At 42.2% G+C, this 6811-nt stretch overlaps 1 long non-coding RNA gene across 1 annotated transcript; it reads right to left on the bottom strand.

Annotated features, from left to right (window-relative positions):
• Positions 1-368: 368 nt before the first annotated feature.
• Positions 369-3286, bottom strand: LOC307221834. The gene is made up of 3 exons (XR_013841558.1): positions 2815-3286; positions 1337-1423; positions 369-461 (listed from the first exon to the last, which is right to left on the bottom strand). It is a non-coding gene; the product is annotated as an uncharacterized lncRNA (long non-coding RNA).
• Between the last annotated feature and the right edge of the window lie 3525 nt (positions 3287-6811).

The raw sequence follows: 6811 nt of genomic DNA, 5'->3' as shown, positions 1-6811 counted from the left end.
TCAACATAGAGAGGGATGTATGGGTTTCAACACGAGGTTTTCTTCTTTTTTTTTTTTTTTTTTTTTTGTACCTCACTCAAAAATCTAGACTAGATCCCACTTTGCTGTCATTTTACAAGTGAGTCTCAACAGGTTTTTGGAGAATGACTGCTTTTACTGAAAGGGTTGGGGTTGTGTTGTTTTTATTGTAATTATTGGTACATTTTAAACAGATTTTTAATATAGTTTTAATTCTAATATTTAATTGTTGAAAATGTTGAGTTCCTCAAGGTTGGTGAGATCAGCATTCTGTTGTCACACTAGATACCCCAGAGACCAAAGGATGCACTCACACACTTAGAGTTAAAATGACAGAAAGGCTTCATACTCACTTAAATTGGTTTCAGTATGCTGAGAAAAGCAACTTCCTCCTTTGATAACACAAGCAGCCCCACTGTTTTTTAAACATTGCACGCTTTTCACTGCAGAGAGGAGAGGAGAGGAAACATAAGTTGTCCAGTCTTTGAGAAACAGAATATTCCAAGCCAAACACAAGCAATGTTAATGGTCTCTCCCCCCCCCCCCATTCCTCACACAGGAACATCTCCAGACACAGAAATGGAAAGACACAAAGCCTTCTTCCCATTTGCTAGTATTCCCCCCCCCCTACTCCAGACCTACTTTGTAGCTGCCCAGCTGCATAAAGCTTCATCATAGGTCTTCAATCCCCCCCTCCATGAACTCTGAGTATGCACCATAAATCCATAATTTGATATATTAATTCTGACATAAATTTAAATACCCCAGTAACCAATTGGCACCTTCCTGTGCTTTGGTTTGCCTGCATCAATCTCACCTACAACGTCCTTTCCTTTCTTGGGAATTTCCCTATTTAAGTGAGTGAACACAACACAATATTCCCCTTTCCAAATCCTTTCTTTGGTAGTTGGGAGACGATGGAAACCCAGTGGGGGCTGATGGCTCTGAAAATGGGATGGCGTCCACTTAACCACATCCAAGGGATCAGGGTGGGGCAGCACTGATGATATAGACCCGCCTTCTCCCCTTCCTTTGCCCTCTGAGCTGGTGGGTGCTACTGGATGAAAGGGGGGGGGGCATCAGAGTTATCCCTGCAGATCAGGGTGATTGGTCACATCCACAGATCCTGGGCCCCTTTCCTGATTACAAGCATCCAACTAGATAGCAGATCCCGCTGTATAAAGGGGGAGTCCAGTGGAAGCCACAGCCACCACTGGAGGGGAGAGAGGCCACTGAGCTGGACTCCAACCCTGACAAATCCATGGCAATTGGGGATGCCACCCTGGCCAACTCCACTGCTGAGAATATAACGCCTCACCTTTTGCCATGACCACCTCCTGCGTGCCTTCCACCTCTGGCACTTCCTGCGAAGCAAAACCGGTACTTACTTCCAAGGCATCCAAACCTGTTGAAATTAAATTAACAGCACCTTGGTTAGGATTTTGTGTTTCTTGCTTCTGCCAGCTGACAAGCACTTGAAGTTACAGCTGCAGTAGGGCTGCCTTCTGCCTTCTCAGGGCCTCGAGGAACATCAATATAGTCCCCTAGTCTGACTCTTCTTCCACAGAACAGGAGGGGAATGGGAAGCCTATGCATGCTCCCTCTGTGATGCAGATGCTTTTCCTTTGCCCTTAGGGCCCCCCTTAGCTTTGCCTTTACCTGGAGCCATGCTAAATGCACCCCACTCCCCATAATAATCCTGAGGCTCAAAAAGGCTCTGCAAATGTAAAAATTGCCCCTTGCCCCATTCAATAAGGAAATATATGTACACTTTCTAAATAGACCCTCAGGACCCAACCACTAAACAAGACTCAATATCAGCTTTGTGGTTGAATGGGGAATTTAGAATCTGATCTCTCTCAGCTCCTGGGCTCAGTACACTAACCACTACACCACACTACCTACCAGGAAAATATCAATACTGTTACCTATACACCGAAAAAATGGCTGGGGAGTTCATGAAGAAAACCCCTTCACCCCTCCCTATACCACTCCTCCAGCCCAGGGCCCACAACAGCAGGGGCCATATTCCATCCCCAGTCACTGCTAACTGGCTACTTCCACCTAGGGAGATTTCCCCCAAAAAGCAAATCCCCTACCAGGGGTGGCCCTTGCACTGGTTCCCCACTCTTGCAACCAGTGCTTTCAACTTGTGGTTAAAGGGAGGCGCCAACTTCTGCCTGACATTGGGGGTGCTCATTGTGTGCACTTGAGACCACAAGTACAACGTGTACAAGGAGGTTGCAAGGAGGCACAGTGGGGCCCCTCAAAGTTGGGGAATTTTCAGCCCCATCATCACATACTTGGGGAGGTAGAGGTGTCCCCAGCCCCATAGGGTTGGCATCTATGGTTAGAGGTCTCTCAGTGCCTCAAAGTACCTTTGATATTTTGCCCCCAGCAAAAGCCATAGTTATCTGCAGCAAGCAGCCTACTGCAGGGCTAAAGTTACTCCTCTCCTCTCCACTGGCCTCCTCATGAGTAAATGGAACAGTAAAGAAGACCAATCCCATTGCCTCTCTAGGCAGTTGGCTCTGCTGATTCTATCTTCTCCTGCCAGCCTCCCTGCTCCGCTCTCCCTCATCCAGTCCTCCTCTCCTTCCTGCAGAGCTCTGTATGGCTGCAAGGGGGTAGGTAGCATCAACTGTGTTGGACTGGTCATGTTGTTCGGATGCCTGATTATCATCTTCCACAACAACTACTTTGCGTCTCTTGCTTCAAAGGTGGTGTATGGACACTACTAGCCCCTTGACTGAATGTTCTTGAAGAAAGAATTCAAGATCTCAGGCTCCTACTCACCTGGGCAAAGGATGACCAAGAGGAGACAAGTTCTCAGGAAAGTCGTCATAGTGCTGAAGAGATCAAAAGCTGACAGCACTCAGAACAAACAAGCAGGTGAAGGATGGAAGATGAGCCTAGTTTGGAGGGTTTTATAGGCCAAGAAGAGAGCCCGAGGGTTCCAGGTGGAAAGAACTAGTCCAGTAACGGGGTGGGAAATGATGAAATTAGAGATTGCATGCTTTCCCAGACATGGTGCAATTTTATACTGGAACACAAAGCACAATGTGGAAATTGGATTAACTCTTTTTTGGAATCGGTATGAAATTCTGCCACCTGCAGTTTGCACTCCCTCCCATTCTCAGGGTTAAGAAACAGGTATTTTCCTTAATTGAATCCTTTTTGAGAACCCTGTGTAATTTCACCAAATAACCCCCTAGTATATCCTACCTCAATTTCATCACAATGCTTCTGGGGAAATGATGTCCATGATCAGGTACAGTGATCAGCAATTGGTAAATCACATATATATTTTGTTCACAGGTATCTGGTGATGCTGGAACATGATTGTATTCCTAGAACCAGCCAACAGAGCATGTTCAGTTTTGTAATATTTCACCATTTTTCAAAATATATCCTCTAGAAATATTTGGAAGTGTGGTTCCTTGAAGTTGAATCAAATATTCTGTCCATAGTCCTCACAAAAATGCCAACCCCAGAATCCTCTAGGGAGGAATAATGGGTACTATACTTGAATGAATTCCCTTATAGTGGATGCTCAGGTTGCGAACGTGATCTGTGGGGGAGGCACGTTCCCAATCCACAGCGTTCGCAACCTGCAACGTCATGATTCGGCTTTTCTGCGCATGCGCAAAATGTGATTTCGTGCTTCTGCGCATGCGAGAGCACCAAAACCCAGAAGTAACCTGTTCCGGTACTTCTGGGTTCAGTGTGGTGCGCAACCCGAAAACTTGCAACACAAAGCGTCTGTAACCTGAGGTATGACTGTATATATTTGTCTGCACCAACATTGTCATGTCAAACTGTGATTTACAAATAATATAACACAGGTTGTTTTAGCTAAAGCTGAGCCTGCTGAGCTAGAAATGGATATTGATCAGGGAGAGGTAGTATGCTGACTTCTAGAGGTGGCTAGACTACAACTCTCATCGCCTCAAAAGCCAGACATTCCAACTAGGGTTGATGGGAATTGTCTGGAGCACACTATGTTGTCTACCCCTGTCTCCATAATCTCTCTCATTCAAGAAAGCCTGAAATTATCCAAATCCATGAAGGATGAAGGGCCGCACAGCCATTGTTCTTATTATAGGACCACACCTTCCCTTCTTCATTGAGGCATTAAAATCATCCTGGCCACTCTCCAGAAAGATATTTCTAGGTTTGTCTGGCAGGGCAAAAAGCCCCGAATAAAATTTAAAATATTAACGGAGGGGGGTTTGCCCTGCCAGATTTAAGGTTATATTATGAAGCTGCGGCTTTCTGCTGGATGAAAGATTGGTTACTCCTTGAGAACACTGACGTCCTAGATCTGGAAGGGTATAATAATGTTTTTGGATGGCATGCGTATTTGTGGTACGATAAGGTAAAAGTTCATAAAATGTTTAAAAACCATATTGTCAGGAAAGCTATATTTATGGTCTGAACAAAATACAAAGACTTATTGGAAGGTAAGACCCCGAGGTGGTTATCACCAGCGGAGGCCAAGGTTCGAAAAAAACCCAATATGGAGGCCGGATGGCCGAAATACTGGGAAATAATAGAAAAAATTGGAGATAATTGGAGGCTGCAGAGCTTTGAAAAATTAAAGAATAGGGTGCAAGACTGGTTTCATTATGCTCAAATTCAAGAGGTTTTTAAGTCAGACAAAAAAATAGGATTCCAGGTGGAAAAATCGAAATTAGAGACAGAACTGTTAGAACCTAAGACCAAGGCACTTTCGAGAATGTATAACTTGCTGCTTAAATGGAACACCCAGGATGAGATAGTCAAATCAGCCATGATAAAATGGGCTCAGGATATTGGGTACAACATTATGTTAGAAGACTGGGAAAGGTTATGGACCACTGGAATGAAATTCACGGCATGTAATGCCCTGAAGGAAAATATTATGAAAATGATATATAGGTGGTACATGACCCCAGTCAAACTTGCAAAAATATATCATCGGTCTGATAATAAATGTTGGAAATGTAAGGAGGCTGAAGGGACATTCTTTCATCTTTGGTGGACTTGTCCAAAAGTGAAGGCCTTCTGGGAAATGATCTATAATGAGTTAAAAAAGGTGTTTAGATACACCTTCCCTAAGAAACCAGAGGCCTTCCTCCTGGGCATTGTGGACCAAAAGGTGTTAAAGAAGGATAGAACTTTTTTTATGTATGCAACTACAGCAGCAAGAATACTCATTGCAAAATATTGGAAGATACAAGACCTTCCCACGCTGGAAGAGTGGCAGACGCAGTTGATGGACTATATGGAACTGGCTGAAATGACTGGCAGAATCCGAGATCTGGGAGAAGAGACAATGGAAGAGGACTGGAAGAAATTTAAGGACTATTTACAAAAACATTATAAGTTGTATGAATGTTAAGAATCTGCATGACTTGGAAATTTTAGCTCCTGCAATTAGATTAGGAAAATAGAAAGTTAAGTTATAAGTAAGAAAAAGTTGAAATTTAAAGTTATTTTATGTATTATCTTAAGGTATAAATATTTGACAAAAGGTACTTTAAATTTAGAAGTAAAACACTCTGAAAGATATAAATAAGATACGAAACAAGGTAATAATTTGCTGATATGTTTATTGTAAAGAACGCAGGGTGAGGGAGATGTGGGGAAGTCCAGTTAGTAACCTAAAAATGTATTTTGAAAGTTGGATTGTTTTTCTTTCTTTCTTTTTTCTGGTTTGTCCTTCTTTTTCTTTTCTGTAAACTGAAAATGTAATAAAAATTTTAATAAAAAAAAAAAAAAATCATCCTGGCCACTCTCTACCTAGGGAGAGATACAGTTAACCAAGATGCACAAAGGTCAAATAGAGAGGCCAGCTGATAAAGCAATGTTTACAAGCTCCAGCTACAACTAAAACTCATACAACTTTAACTTCTGAAAAATAAATCATATACATAGCAATTAAAAAATATTTTGCTCATAAAATATGGACCATATTATTAACAAGGAAAGTCCCCATGATGTAGCTCCCATTTGTTGCTGGCCCATGACAGGGAATGTCCACTCTGGTGCACTGCATTCACCTCTCCCATTTTGATGTTTCACAAGTTTTTAAAATTCCTATTGATCCAGGGAGTTAAGGTTGCAATAATTTGAAGGCTATTAGCCTTCAAATTATTGACTGGGAGGGTGTGTTTCGGCTTTTTAAAGTTATTGATGTTTTCAAAAGTTTTAAATACATTTCATTTTATTTGAAACTCTATTCTTTTCTGTTGTTTGCTTCCTTACATTTCTTTGACAGGATGTGTGGGACCAAATAAAAAATGTTGAAAAGCCCCAAACCCAATACAGTGGTACCTCTGGTTACGTACTTTATTCATTCTGGAGGTCTGTTTTTAACCTGAAACTGTTCTTAACCTGAAGCACCACTTTAGCTAATGGGGCCGATGGAGCACGATTTCTCTTCTTATCCTGATTCAAAGTTCTTAACCCGAGGTACTATTTCTGGGTTATTGGAGTCTGTAACCTGAAGCGTATGTAACCTGAAGCATATGTAACTTTTTCAGAGGTCAGTTCCCTGTAATGTCTGGGAACATCTGTATGTTTGCCAGCCCTACATTATAATGTTTTTGACCATCCAATTTCGACTTGTGTGGGAGGAATAGTGGTATAGTAATTGGAGAAGAGAAGAGAAGAGAAGAGAAGAGAAGAGAAGAGAAGAGACAGGATAAACTGAGATTTTCAAATGAAAAACCATTTGAATATCCAGCCAGGGCTCCTTTGGCAAGAATGATGAGATAGAAATTTCATAAATAAAATTGATGATGAATAG

This window comes from Podarcis cretensis (assembly GCF_951804945.1).
Source record: "Podarcis cretensis genome assembly, chromosome: 8".
Taxonomy (NCBI): Eukaryota; Metazoa; Chordata; class Lepidosauria; order Squamata; family Lacertidae; genus Podarcis; species Podarcis cretensis.
The sequence above is the reverse complement of the archived record's forward strand: the minus strand, read 5'-3'. Positions and strand labels throughout refer to the sequence as shown.